We start from the raw sequence: 14,596 nt of genomic DNA on the forward strand, positions 1-14,596 counted from the left end.
GCTTAAAGGTTTGATTGGTCCCAGCATGGTACTAGCGGGAGGCAGAGGAGCCTCTAAGAAGTGGGACCTAGTGGGATGTCCTCAGGTCATGGGAGGTGTGATGGGGTCCCCCTGAGGGGAACAGGTGCCTCGGAACCTCCCTGGCCATAACGTAAATGGCCTTGTCTACCATGTGCTCCTCTGTGACGCATGGCTTTACCACATACCCAGAAGCACTGCGGATTGAAATTTCCAGAACAAACTGTGGGCCAAAGTACGCCTTTCCTCTTTGCAAATCCATTATCTCAGGTATTTGTTCTAGGACCTCAGAAAGGATCCTTACCCTTTTACACTGTCCTTGTCCACCTATTCTAGCTACCACCAACTCCAATCTCTAGTACTTGGCAAACTCCTCTGCATCCTTTGAGGCCCTACTCTTTGGCAAAACTTTCCCTGCCCCCATTCATACCAGATTGCCTCTCCTCCCACCCTCCTGAGGCACTCTACTAAAGTAAATGCCACAGGGCTGGTGTATTATGTATCAGGCTCCCCAGCAGTGAGGTTCCCCCTAGAAGTACAACTATACCTACTCCTGTTCACATCCCCAGAGTCAAGCTCATTACATCCTCTAATTCACCGAATGTGGATGCTACCAGCACAAAGGTCGAAGGAATACAACTGGTCTCACCCTGCCCACTTGGCTAAGTAAAGCTGGGCTTTCCCCAGCACAAGGAACTCCAGTCAACAACAGAACCAAACACCACCGCTGTGAGCAAACACGCCATCCTCTGTCACTGCCAACCACATTTTCCAATGGTCTGCTTCATGCCTTGGACTGCCTGGGCCGTACCTATTTACAAGTCTCCAACTTGGATTCCTCTAACTAGACAAGAACTAACACAGACACTTTTAATTATTACCCTGGGGTTCAAAAGTGAGAGGAGCAGCCCCAGGCTGAAAGGGCTCCCTGTCCTCTAACACGTCCATGGGACATTCAGGGGAACAGGGTGTAAACCATGCCAGCATCCAGTCCTCCCCAAAACAGGCACTGCGGCTGGCAGCGGGTGTACCAAGGGCAGCCTCAGAGCTGAGGAGCAGCGGACAGAGGTTCAGTAAACCCAGGGAAGCAATGCCAATGATTAATTAATCTTTGGTTATAACCCAACTTTTGAAAACTTCACTGGGAGAATAAAACAAGGGGCAAAATAAGTGAAATCAAATGACGGAAAAACTATCATTTTTTAAATGCCATTCATTCTTAGGGGTTAATGATTACGTGGACAGAGGATTTACGCAGCAAAGCAACTAGACTCTAATAAGTATTCAGGACTCAACTCCAGTGTTCCTTCGGTTGGTATAAACTATAATGTTGAAAAAAGGATTCACACATCCCATGACATCTATTTTTATAGCACGCAGCCCAGAGTTGGCCGTATCACTTTTAATGACTTGAGATTCCAGAAGAATTATCACTATGGTAACATTTCAAAATGGCCATCAAAGTTACCAGGCACCAGTCCACAACTGTTTGGATCTAGAAGGGCCTTTTAGGACAAATGCATCTGATGATTCTACATTCCCACCAAAGCCTTACTAGAACTTAGCAAACCGGGTCATTTACAAGTATGAGTCAGTGAAAGTCACCTGATACATAACAAGCCCTCAAATATTACGTTATCACTCTGGGCCAGGTGCTTCTAATAAAGGACCATCAGAAAATAATTTATTGATTACCATCTGATGAGTCTTTAATTTTTTGTTAAACACTAAAAGTATGAGAAAAGCAGGAAAGCATACAGTTAGCTATTACTTCCGCTACTTCAATAACTGACTTTAAATAATTTTACAAATTAGGAATTATACAAATTATCTAAGACACAACAGATTTCAAATGTTGAAAAATGCCTGCCAGTGAACCATGAAATAAATACATCCTATGTTGGAAAACATCCTCCAATTCTTAAATTCCTCCTAGTCCTCAAAAATCACTTAATTCCCTTGGAGCCTCATTTTCATAAAAAAACAGAAAGTGACCTCAAGGTCAGCACTGTGTGCATCAGTACCAGGGACTCGACCCTCACCCAGAGCCAACAGACTGAAAATCAAGAGCTGGGAAAGACCTCAGCAATGTGCTTCTCAAACCATTAGTTTTCACGCATTGGCAGTTCTCAAAATAAGTTTTAAAACTTTTCTCACCAGCAGCAAAACAGAACAAGAAAATACTGTGGCCCTAGTTGGATGGTAAGTTGTGTTAAGTAAGGAGGGTTTTGGAAACACTTATTTTAGTTTTATACTTATTTTGTCTTGGGATCATGATGTAAATCTGTGTTTTAATATGGGTCTGGGAAAAATGAAAAATTAAAAATTAAAACCACTGATGTGGTACGACACCTTATTTCCAAGTGAAGTGAGCTGATGTACTCAAGGTCATTAAAACATATTAAGCCAGGGTACATTCACGCAGGAGAATTTGAGCCTGCCTGAGTTTTAAACATTTTTTTCCTTTGATCAAAAAAAATTCACAACAAGCATCCTGTAGGCTGAATCCACAAATAATTGTATTTTAGAAATCAAGAGAACCACTGACACACATTCTCCCTTTAACTGAGCTTCTAGACCAGACGCCCTGTTAAATGGGCCCTTGCGATGCCATACATTTTTAATTACAATACCATGGACCTGCAGACAGGGTGCTACAAGTGAGAACCGTGCTTTCCAAGGGTTACACAGGAAAAACCTCATCCACCCCTGCCAAAAGCTCACAGCATTTTCTGAAGCCATTTACCAAGGAAAGACACACACTCACACACAAGCCGTCCCAGGGACATTCTAGCCCTGGGCCTGCCAGGTCCTACTGTTTGGGCTCCCATGGAAGACATAGGTGAAGCCCAAACTTCTACTCCTGAGAAAGCCCCATTCTCATGGGGAAGAGCAAGGAAGCCCCAGCCTCTGTCTCAGGGAGCTGAGAGCTGAGACCATACAGACAGAGCCTGTTCTCACTCGAAGACGGAGTAAGTGGAAAAGTCAGCCTTAGCAACATATTAAGGTTTTTGTTTTTGTTGTTTTTGTTTTTTAATGCACAGAAGTAAAACAAAGGGAACAGAAAATGGACCACAACATTATTGTCCAGGTAAAACCTGCTGACATCTGAAAAGAATAAAAACAATAAAAACTCACGATTACAAAACCTACACAGTGCCAAAAGAATGTCAGAGGAGCAGCAAGTCTCTCGCATGTGCAGTTGCCTTCCACAGCAGTAAGAGCTCACTACTTTCTGGGATTCCTTCTGGAAAACTTTTTAATGAGGATGCCAGCATATATGCGCTTTGTAAATCAGACCTGGAAGATCAGTGTACATACACTGTTTTACTGCTTTTTCCACTTAGTTTTGTAACATCTCTGACAGTTTCTAAGAACAAAGGATTTGAATTCTACCCTTTGGAAATGTGTAAGGTAAAAGCCAATTCAAGACACACTGTTTTTATGTTCACTTTCTAATACTTTTGTCCTTTAGCAATGACACACGTGGGCACTGAGGAATGGTCCTACAGCAGGCCTGCGTCAGCCCCATGCTTGACTCCACACAGCCACCTGAGAAGGGAGCTAGGGGCTGGACTCGTGCACATGGCAGGGAACTGCAAGGGAACTCTCCTGACCAAGAGGTTAGAGCTGAGAGGTCAAGCCAGGTCTGTCTGAGTCTCACGCTGTACCTCCTACTCGGTGGACCTTTCTCATCACAGGACAAAGGTGCTGCCTTCTCCAACAGAGATACGGTTAAAGGGCAAACACCGCTGTCCAACACCTGGCTTTGGAGAAGAGGCTAGAAGGGACTCAAGCGTGTAAGAGGAGGTAGGGCTGCGGGCCTGACCTTCCACAGGTAGCCCTGGGCAGTATCTTCTCAGGGCTGAATTCAAATGGCTCAGTGACCAACCAGACGCAAAGCTCATCCTTAGACCAAGAAGCCCGCCTGGCTCCACGTTCTCAAAGTAGCTCTTGGCTGCTGCTAGGAGCAAGTACCATCAGAGCAACTCAAGCAAGAGAGCAGACCCCAGAACAGGAGATGGGGAGGGCAGGACACTCAGCCAGGCTGCTCCCTGGGAAGCAGGGCAAAGGCGGCCCTCATCCCTGCTCTGCAGCATGCGTGAGGGGCTGAGACGCAGGAGCCCCAGCCGCCTGACAGTTCTCAACCACCCAGCCGAGACAGCCGTGTGCCAACAGACAAAGGGATGTGTGACGGACAGCAGCAACAACAGGCAGGATTTCTCCTCCAACATCACTGCTCACTACAAGTTCTTGAATAGCTGTGTGCTTGCAGATCCAGAAAGGTGCACTGTTAAAAGTGAGTAAAACATTCACCTTCAGTGAGTAAAGCGGCTCCCTCGTGTTCTGCTCTGCTGTGATGGGAGAAGACAGTAAGACAGATTTACTTGGAGTCAGCCGAGATGGGCGAGCCATGGTGCGGACAGAACTTTCTGGGCCTAGCAGCCCTGGCCTGGCCCGCATTCTTTTGGGGTGACAGAGAGCACTGCGGTTTCCCCATCCTCCAGCCGCTGCCTCGTGGTGACTAAGCCCACAGGAATGAATGCAGGCCAGTGTTTGACCCACCCGGAGCTGAGGCAGGCAGGGAAAAAGGCCCTCTCGGGCCAGGCCCTGGCCCTTGCCCCGGTCCCTGGGAGTGTGGGGAGGTGGGGAAAGCCACGTAGGCGGGAGCAATGCCCACCTGGGCTCAGGTAACACGAGCTGTCCGTGGGGCCCTGCAGTGGCATCTGGCCCCACACTTCGGCCTGACGTTGCCAAGAGATCAGAATGTCAAGTGTGCTCGACTCAGTAGCACATATACCAGAAAGCCAAGTTTCAGGATACACCTTTATCTCCTTAAGAAAGGCATCCCGTAAATGCCAGTAACTCTGGACAGGCAGCCACAAGCCTGGTTTGCACAATAAATAGAAGACAAAAAAATAACACTAGGCTGCATTGGCTCAACCACTTTTTAGGAGTCTGATTCACGGCAAACGTCAGCCATCGAAAATCTAATTTTGATAAATCATTTCCTGACACTTCATATATTTTACTTTCTTTATGACAATTAATTTTTTATAGAAGACTAAAAAGTTTACTGTAAACCACATCCCTTTCTTCCTTTACCACAACCTGCTATTTATCAGAACTAAAGCGTTCACCCATTTTCATAACATTAAGGAATAGTTTTAAAAACAAAGCAGTCCCTCTAGTTAAAAATCAGCCAAACAAAGGTGCCCGATCACTAATCAACATCAAAATTTTGCCTCCTACCTGAAATAATCCATTGTTGTAAAACTAAAATCTCTTGACGTGGGGTAGGGGTAAAAGAGAATGTAAACACTCAGACAAAGGAAGAAATTAAAATTCAGAAGCAAGTTGCTTCACCATTAAGCATCTGAAATTTAACAAGTGCAATACCTCTGAGCTACATCCCCTGCCTGATCCTTCTCTTTCCACAAGAATCACAGACATTCTCTGATTAAGAGAAGAGGGGTGAGGGAGAAAGATAAAGGGAGAGAAAGGGAAGGAAGGAGAGAGAGAAAGAGGAAAAAGGAAGGAAGGAGAGGAGAAGGAAGGAGAGAAAAAGAAGAGTGAGACAGAAGTAGGGAGCGGAACGTGCCAAGGGCACAGAACCCTCCACCACATTGAATAATCACTAGGTAGCAGTGCAGAACATCTCCAGACATGGAAAACCAGGGCGAAACATCTCTAAGAACTCACCAAACACTGTACCCAGCCCCGCTCAGAGTGGGACAAGACACCAAGTTGCTACTAGGTGTGGGTGTGTGTTCATCGGGGGCTCCCCGGGAGGCGTGGGTGTGGTATGAGGATATGACAGGAAAAATGCGGGATGTGGGATCCCAGGATGGTGGGTCTAGCTACTCAGCCACAGGACACCTTGTGCAGGTCTCGTGTCTCCACTTTCTGGTTCACAAAAAACGGTATGGCAGAATCCCCGACTGTGGCATACCCTATACACTGCGGATCTGGGTGGGGCGCCTGCTCAAGGAGCAAGCTCAAGTCATTGCTCAAGGAATTCCAGTCATGTTCAGAAACAGTATGTCCATTTCCTTCCTTCCTCCCTCCCTTCCTCCTTCCCTCCCCCCCCCTTCCTTCCTTCTTGCCCTTCCTTCCTTCCCTCCCTTCCTTCTTTCCTTTCTGTGAGTGTGTTTCTTTTCTTCTGTTTTTGAGATGAGGTCATAGTATTATGCCTCAGGCTTGCCTCAAACTCACAATCTTCCTGCCTCAGCCTCCTGAGTACTGTGATTATAGGCATGTGCCACCACATCCAGCCACTGTTCTTTTTACGACAATTATTGCCACAGAGGTCCAGAGGGAGACTGAGGTCATTCACTCATGCAGACAACTCAAGCAAGAGGACCATTTCCACATGATGCCTCCGCACGTCAGAGTCCACACCCAAGTGTCCAAGAGAGGACTGGCCTATCATGCACAGTCCGTGGGTTAGATCAAAGGGGCTGGGACCCTGGAGGTCCAGTTCTTTGCAGGAGTTGGGGTAGCACTGTGGGAGTTATGCTTTAGAATGAGAATGTCCCCAAAGGCCACATGTGCTCCTAGGCAGGGCTTTTACAAGGTGACAGAATCACAGGGCCAAGATGATTTGCTGTTGGGAGGGGGGTCTGGTCAGAAGAGGATGGCCACTCAGAGCATGGCCTGGAAGGTGCAGCTCCCTTCCTGGCTCCTCCCTGTCTCTCCGCTTGCTGACCTTCATGATGTGAGCAGCGTTCCTCTGGGCCAGTGCTCCTCCCACAGCGTCTCTGCCTCGGAGCAGCCAACTGCAGGCTGAGAACCTGAGCCAAACCGACCCTCTCCTCCTCTAAGTTGTGCGTATCTCATCCCCGCAACACAGAAAGTGACTAGGACCACCGAGGAGGAAACAGCGTTCTAAGCTGCAAAATCCCCAAATGGACAGGGGTCTTCTAAGAGGTTGTGAAGAGCTTTAATGAAAACTTAGGGAGAAAAAAGCCATTCTGTCACCACTGTAAATGCCTGGTATTTAGACGTGGTCTCTTTTTCTTTCCTATTCACGAACACGGAAGCACGGAAAGCTCTCAGAAGAGGGGACAAAGGTTCTGACGGAGTAAGTCACTCTGTTCTGCCATTGGAGGGACAGCTTCACCTCTGCAGGCCCGCAGAGCCACTCACGGCACTACCCAGCGCTCCTGCTCCAACCGAGACCCCTGAGAGCAGCAGCAGGGGAGCCGCATGCAGGAGAACTGCAAAGCGGAAGGAAGAGAAGCCAGGTTCTCACAGGGCTTCACCTTCGCAGCTCAGTGTGGCCTTGGCTAACCCTTCCGAACTTTTTCCATGTCACAGTTTCTCCCCTAGGTCACTACGACTTTTCTGGGGATTAGGCGGAGCACGTTAAGTTGCTTCCTAGAGAGCGCTTGTGGAACAGAGAGGCCAGCTGATGACTTTTCTTTTGTTTTCATGGCAGCTTGCCCTTGAATAACCAAATCGGTAGATCCTGCATAGGTCTAAAGGGCCCTGGGGTGAGTGATGAGGTGTCTGGGCCCCCTGCTGTCTTCCTTCTCTCTGTACACACAAGATGTCTTCACTGACCGGAAGGGAAGCCTCCCCTGACTTTCTACTCCAGGGCACGTTGGACAATGGCAAAGCACTCTAGAGCTGTTCTCTCTAAGCAGGACCTCCTCTGAGTTAAAGAAGTACCTTGCTGTACAAGGTACTTTATTCACAAGGAAAAACAAGGTTGAGTGTCCATGACAGACGTCTCCACTCCACCCAAAAATGGGGCCCATCAGCCAGCAAAAGGTCCTGTGATCGCTCTTATTTAACACCCAGCCGGGCACTGACAGGAGAGTACCCGCTGAGGCTGCTGGGGAAGGGATTCCTGGGCCGAATTGGGGACCAGACTGAGGAACGGCAAAGCTTCCGCTACACTCATTGACTCGGACAGCATGTTCCCCGCACCAGAAGCCCCTGCCTGAAAGCTGTCAGTGCCAGGACGCCAGGTGGGACACACGATGGTCCTCCATTAACCACCCAGAGGGACAGCTGCTCCCTTCTGGAACTCATTTCTGGAGTCCACAAATATAGTTTCCTTCACATCTGAAAGTTGAGTCTTCTTACGAAGTCGATCTTGGGAGCTGAAGGTACACCTGCCTAGCATGAGAGGGACTGGGTTCACTCCTCCACAGCACCGAAGATAGATAGAGGATAGATAGATAGACAGATATAGACAGATAAATAAAGAATCAATCTTGTTAGCACACGGCTGTGGCTTGCAGCTCACAGATGATCCTAATGGACTACTCTTGCTGGACAGGGTGACACAAGATAGTAAAAGTTAATCGTTATCTGCTGTAATTTGGCTTTGTCTGTGAGCGCAAATGTTTACTCATTACTACCACGTTGAAAGATAGAACAAAATCCTGAAAGATGGGTAAATTTTTTAATTCTTTCTATTCTCTCCAGATATTAATCACCAATACAATTAACTGTGGATTGGCCGAAACTGCTCCAATGTGTTTCAAACCCGCTAATTAAACTATGCCTCATTACATAATAAAAATTCAGAGAGGCCTTGGGCTTCTGGGCATACAAAGCAGGAGAATCAAATCCATTGAGTCCTAATCTACTGCCTCACTTAATAAACAAATAATGTTAAGAACATGCATTTAAAAAAAAAACCTAAATGGCCTCATAATGTAGATAGTGCAAGCCTTCCCGAGATGCTAAATGAAGGCTCTGACAAGAGCTAAATGAGCTGTTTGTTATCCAATAAATTCGAGGCCTGGGGATGCTGCCTTCCCCCTTGGCCCAGATTGCTCAGAAAGCAGTCAGTATCATGATCCATGCTAAATGGAACTGCCCTACTCTATAGTCTATAATCCAAGTCACTCTACTAACGGGCAGAAAAACCCAGCTAACTTCAAAACTCCCTCATCATTTCATTACCTCAAATGACAACCTTTTCCCACTACTTTATCTTCGCTTTAAGTACCAGGAGCTGAAAGATGCAATCAGTTTAATATCTCTCTCTGCCCATTTCCATTACTTATTTGTTTCAGCAGCTCCTCAGCCACAAATCCTTCCTTTGCCCATTCATGCCTGCATACTTAACACAGATTTAATATTTCTACAGGCTAAAGATCATATGCTGAGTTTTTCTTTGACTGGAGGAGAGAGAGACAAGGAGAGAAGGAGGGAGATGTCTGGAATTTCTTTGTTCAAGCAGACAACTCCCTCTGAAGAACAATTCTCAATCAGAAAAAGTTATAACAACTTTATGCTTTCATCTTCAAATTTACTTTGTGGATTTTGTGTCATCCCATGGCCCTGAAAGACCCTGCTCAATAGCCCTGGAAGTACAGCGGAGAGTCTACCCCTAGACAAGGACCATAACTCAATACTTCACAAAAATCATCACGTGAGTAAGAAGCTGAATGTCAGCCACAGAGAGACTAAGTCAAGTCCTTGGAGGGCAAGAACCACACATGCTTCCTGCCTCCCCCATCCAGCGCTACCTCGTGCGGATGTTCCTGACTCCACGTGGAATCTTCCCTGCCAGAAAAGCAGGGAGTGAGGAGTGCAGAGTACCCATTCCGAAGTCCACACGCTCCCGCACATTTGGAAAGTGCTAAGTCCTCAGAGGGAGCTTTTATAAGGGATATAACGTAGAAACAACCAGCTTCCAAGTCACTCCTAACTTCCCCAACAGAGAGAAAAGTTATCACCTTCGGGCGAGAGCTCATGAAGCTGCATAGAGAGAAAGGAAGTATGTATGAATCAGACCTATACTAGCATGGTTAGGCCATCTGTGGGGAATAAAGGCATGGACCTAGGTGGGACCTAAACCACCATTCAGGCCTCTGCTTTGATGAGCTATCTACTCCATGTTCCAAATGCCCTGCCGAGTTCTGGAGTGCAATCCATTCACAAATTGAGAGCTCTGTCTACAATGCTGGGCAAACAGTATGGAGCAAGTGTGGGCCTTCTCAATGAAAGGCCTCTATGTCACCTGAGACAAGTATCTGCTCCATGGAATCCTCTGAATACTCAGCTCCTCTACTCTGAGCTCTTAGCACTTGCTGCCTCTACTTTTTCTGCCTTGTCACCCATTTGAAGTTGTCACCCTCTTCTTTTTATGTCCTGTGTTTTTACCTTATCATTCAACTAAATCTTAAGTTTGTATCCTCTCATACTGCCCAGCATGGAACATGCCCAAAACAAAGGTGGCTTCACAGACTGGCCGGAGTAAGTGTGAAAACCAGCAAAGACATATCAAGACCTAACTTAGACATCACTTATGATTCAAACATCTTCACCATTCCCCTCTCCCACAGGAATGCTGTGTACGTAACACATTCTCTCCTTCTCCACGAACGGCACTGGGCTGATATCAACAGGAGTGGTGGAGAGCAGCACGAGACCCAGAGTAACTCACAACCTAGCGAAGGTTAAGAACTCACCCAAAGCAGGATGCATGCATGTACACATGTGTTCTCTCCACCCCACCCCACCCCTGTTAGTAGGTTGGTGTATTTACTCTGGTCATGACCAGGAACCACTTTGGTCATCTGAAAATATTTTACAAATCCCTTTTTCAAATTCCCATACCTATCAGGGACAGTCCAAGAGCACAGTCTGGGGTACACAATGCAGACAGGGTGTGCTGCTCGCCCCTCGCATTCACACTGCTCTGACAGAGGCACCTCCTTAGTCTGCGGGCCTCCCTGGTCCTAGCCCTCCTCTCTCTAGCTTCCTCCTCCCTCTCATGCCAAGCCTGCCCGTCATCATGAGAACCAAACCACGCAGATACTAAGTATGGTCCAGCCTACACAGGAAGTGGATTTTTACAGAAAATCTCCTCCCCGGGTCTCCTACTGGCTAGGAAGCTGGAAAAGCAAAAAGCATCAACAGGGGATCAGTCCTAAAAACTGAGTGTTTTATAAACTGTCTGGGGAGAGAGATGAGTGAAGACTGAACAAGCTTCCCAAACTACTGATGGGGTACAGAAATGATCGCAGTGGACCGAGCAACCGTCCATGGCTCCGTTCCAACAAGGAGCCACCTGGAGGCCACACCTCAGTAGGGACAGTCTGGAAGGCCCGTGGGAAGACTGAATGGATGACAGTTAATGAGAAACTTCAAAGAGCATGGCCTCAGCCCTTCAAGTTTGCTGCGGCTGAGGCATACATGCACGTGTGCCAAACCCAGATGCCTGTGACCCGAGGACAGCGCAAAATGCACCCAACTCGCAAACCACTGAGAAAGCATTTTAATTTTGCTTTGACCATTCCAACAGTATGGTGGAGTCCACAGCACCTCACGGCACCATGGAAGATATCTACGGTCAGGCATGGCAGGAAGAGACTCTTGCTGGATGATATACCAAGTTGCTCAGATTCTGGATGAGGAAACGCTGGCATTAGTCAAAAAGACTGATTTCAATGAATTTAAATTCATTCCACACAACTGAGTTACATCAGTGTTTCTTATGAGTATTTATAAATAATTCGCTCCGGTAACAGCAAAAGCCAGACCAGAAAAAGTCACTTCAAACATACAAGGCTTAATTGACATATCCCACCTGAATTTCCTGCTCTCAACTCCTTCTGTGATCATTTTGATTTTTTCTGCCCCTTAACTGGGACACTTCACTAGCCTTTTAACCTCTACGCCCATTGCCTCTTAGAAAGCCCTTTGGCACTTGTGAAGTGCAGCCACCCCCTAAGGACACAGCCCACCCCTCTCAAACCAATCCTGGAGTCGGTTCTCAAAAGTAGGGTCCATCCAAAAGAGGCTGACTGCTTCCTACTATTCCAACTCTACAACGCCTGTCCTCAGTCTTAGCAGCACTTACCAAAAGCCAAGGCCAACAGATCCATCCAAGGTCTCCACCAACCTCCTCCTCTACACACTCAATCTCAGAGCTGGAAGGAGATTCAAGGCTTACTCAGCTCAAAAGATGAGAAAACTGAGGAGCAGGGCAGGCAGTGTAGCTTCAGGCTACTCACCCAGGCTACAGTGGAGGAGCTCTGATTTATGCGTCTGCAATAAACAACGATGCTTATGTGTCCACAATTTTCATGCAATTTCCCCTGATCCTTAGGCTAGGTTGCCACCTTTACCTTCCTGCCATTTGATTATCTAGGCCACTTGCCTCTCCAGCCTGGCTTGGTAATGGAAAGGCAGTGATGACAGGTCTGCATTTATTTGAACATACTGGCCAAACTTGAGAGGGAGTTACTGGAGGTTGAAGAGCTGGCATAGCAAAGTCCACACTTCGCACATTTAAAAATGTGCTGCATATACTGAGCACAACCTCAGCCAGCTCACACTAAACCGCTCACAGACCATGCCCCTTTTATTTACTAACTGAAACGGGGTCTGAACATCATGCCCAGTACCATTTCTCTCTAATAACCACGGGATGCCTTCTCATCTCCTGCAGCCCTTTATCTATGCTCTGAGGCTTTCCAAGAATTAGGATAACAGAGCCCAACAAGATCAAGTTGTAGTTATCCAAAGAAGCAAAATAAGCCTCCCAGTGCAACCAAATCAAGCTGGGCGTCTGAAGTTCCCTCAGTCTCTAACACTAAGCACGAAGTCAGGAGTCTATGACTGAGGTCTGGGCCCTTCACACTCCCTCACAATGAGCAGCAGCCGCTGAACACCGTCACTGCTGTACAGTCATCAATAAACCCCAAAGCAAATTAATCCTGCCGAACAAATTCCTCTTATTATGTCAGCCTGTTAGGTCAGCTCTGGCCATTTCATCCAGAGTTTATCAATACAAACTGCGTTACTTATGCCCAGAAGTTCAAACCACCACCTAAGTGCCTATCTCTGGCAACATCCTCTAAGGAGGTCGTTTCGTTTTGCTTTCATCACAAACAAAAAATGTTTGTTGAGTTAAAGAAGCACTCCTTTGAGAAAATTGTACATTCTCAGAATTCCATTCATAATCATATATGACATCAAGATCCTTCCAGACTCTATCCCCACAGTGGCCACAAAAAAGTGGGGGGCCAGGCAAGAAGTAAGGGTTAGGAGAAGAGGCAGGAAATACAGCGGTCTCAGAAAGTGACACACGCCACCTGCATCACACAACCAGGACAGCACATGAAGTGCCAAGGAGGTGGAACCAGAAATACTACTTACACTTAAGCGTAAATACTTACGCTTCTCGGTCCTCCCTTGGGAGGGACAGCAAGCACTTGGTACACTTTCTGCAACTTTTCTTTAAAACCCTTTCTAAAGCTTCTCTGACACAGCTATTCCAAAGCTACTGAAAGGAATATGGATATATTACAAAACAATCCAATCATTCAAATCCACTGAGTAACAGAACAAAACTGTACCCCAACACCCTATCCGAGGAACAGCCTAAGAACCTAATAATATCATCTACTTAGCAAAGCATAAGGAGGCCATTGAAAAGTCAAGAACTCAGACAAATATCATACTAAGTTACATCTCAAGAACACAGCTAATCTTTTTTGGACCTACGGATCTATTAGTCTCTGTCTCTGTATTACAACTAATAATACCTTTTGAGGGGAAAAAATTTCCCCCTAATTCAACCTGGGCTGTCTAGGAAGTATTTCTAATAATATCAAACTTCATCTTTCTATTTTTGTATTGTAAGCTCTCTGCCTCCTAGTCTGTTTGTTATTTTCCTCTCCTCTTTACTACTAAGCCCAAATACCTGGTCTCAGCAGCTGCTAAAAAACACCCAAGCACACTGCACCAGCAGGAAATCCAGAACAGCAGGCTGGGCCCATAGACTGGCTGCCAAGCTGACCCTCCTCACCAAGGGCCCTGTGGGCACAGGTAGCCTAGCACCCAGACTGGCCAGTCTCAGTGCTATTGGCTGCTCTTGGCCAGAGCTTGCTCACACAGGATGTCCAAGCTCCACAGCTTTCACAGGCTCCAGGAACCACAATAATCCCCCTTCCCTGCAGTTTCAGTCACCCACAGTCCGCTGATGTCCAAAAATAATACGTGAAAAATTCCAGAAATGATTCCCAAGTTTTAGGTTACACTTGTTCTGAGTATTGTTATGAAATCGTGAGCCATCTGTCTCTGTCCTACCTGGGGGCAAATCGTCCCTCTGTCTGGGGCCTCTATGCTATATATGCTACCTGCCTATGAATCACTCAATAGTCACCTTGGTTACCTGACCGACTGTCACGGTATGTAGTGCTTATGTTCAAGTAACAATTATTTTACTTAATAATGTCCCTAAACTACAAAAGTTAGATCAGCAATTTTATCAGTGTATTTTTATAGTGTTCAATTTTGTTACTGTTGCTCATCTCTGACCCACTTATAAGTTAAGCTTTCTCACTGGTGTGCATGTATAGGAAAATTATAACATATGTAGGGTTTGGTACTATCGTAGTATCGAGCCTCTACCAGGGGTCTCGGAACATATTCCCCTCAGAAAGTGCAGGGGGCTCCTGCACAAGCTCACCTACTCTATCCAACACCTTCCTTAGGATTTGCAGTAACAAATTAGAGGCACCTACATATTCGTTCAGTCTGCACAGCTTCTGTCACCAAGGATATGAGGATCAAGCCACCGAGAGTCCCTAAACACACAGCC

At 46.6% G+C, this 14,596-nt stretch overlaps 1 protein-coding gene and 1 long non-coding RNA gene across 2 annotated transcripts in view; one reads left to right on the forward strand and one right to left on the reverse strand.

Moving 5' to 3' along the window:
• Igf1r (insulin-like growth factor 1 receptor) overlaps positions 1–14,596 on the reverse strand; it is a 281,571-nt gene that overhangs the window by 207,712 nt on the left and 59,263 nt on the right. The gene's annotated exons all lie outside the window — the stretch shown is intronic.
• On the forward strand, positions 3,433–12,705 carry LOC106148146. Its single transcript, XR_001233321.1, has 2 exons — positions 3,433–4,318; positions 9,128–12,705. It is a non-coding gene; the product is annotated as an uncharacterized LOC106148146 (long non-coding RNA).

Source organism: Chinchilla lanigera, unplaced genomic scaffold (assembly GCF_000276665.1).
Source record: "Chinchilla lanigera isolate Chin_1 unplaced genomic scaffold, ChiLan1.0 scaffold00015, whole genome shotgun sequence".
Taxonomy (NCBI): Eukaryota; Metazoa; Chordata; class Mammalia; order Rodentia; family Chinchillidae; genus Chinchilla; species Chinchilla lanigera.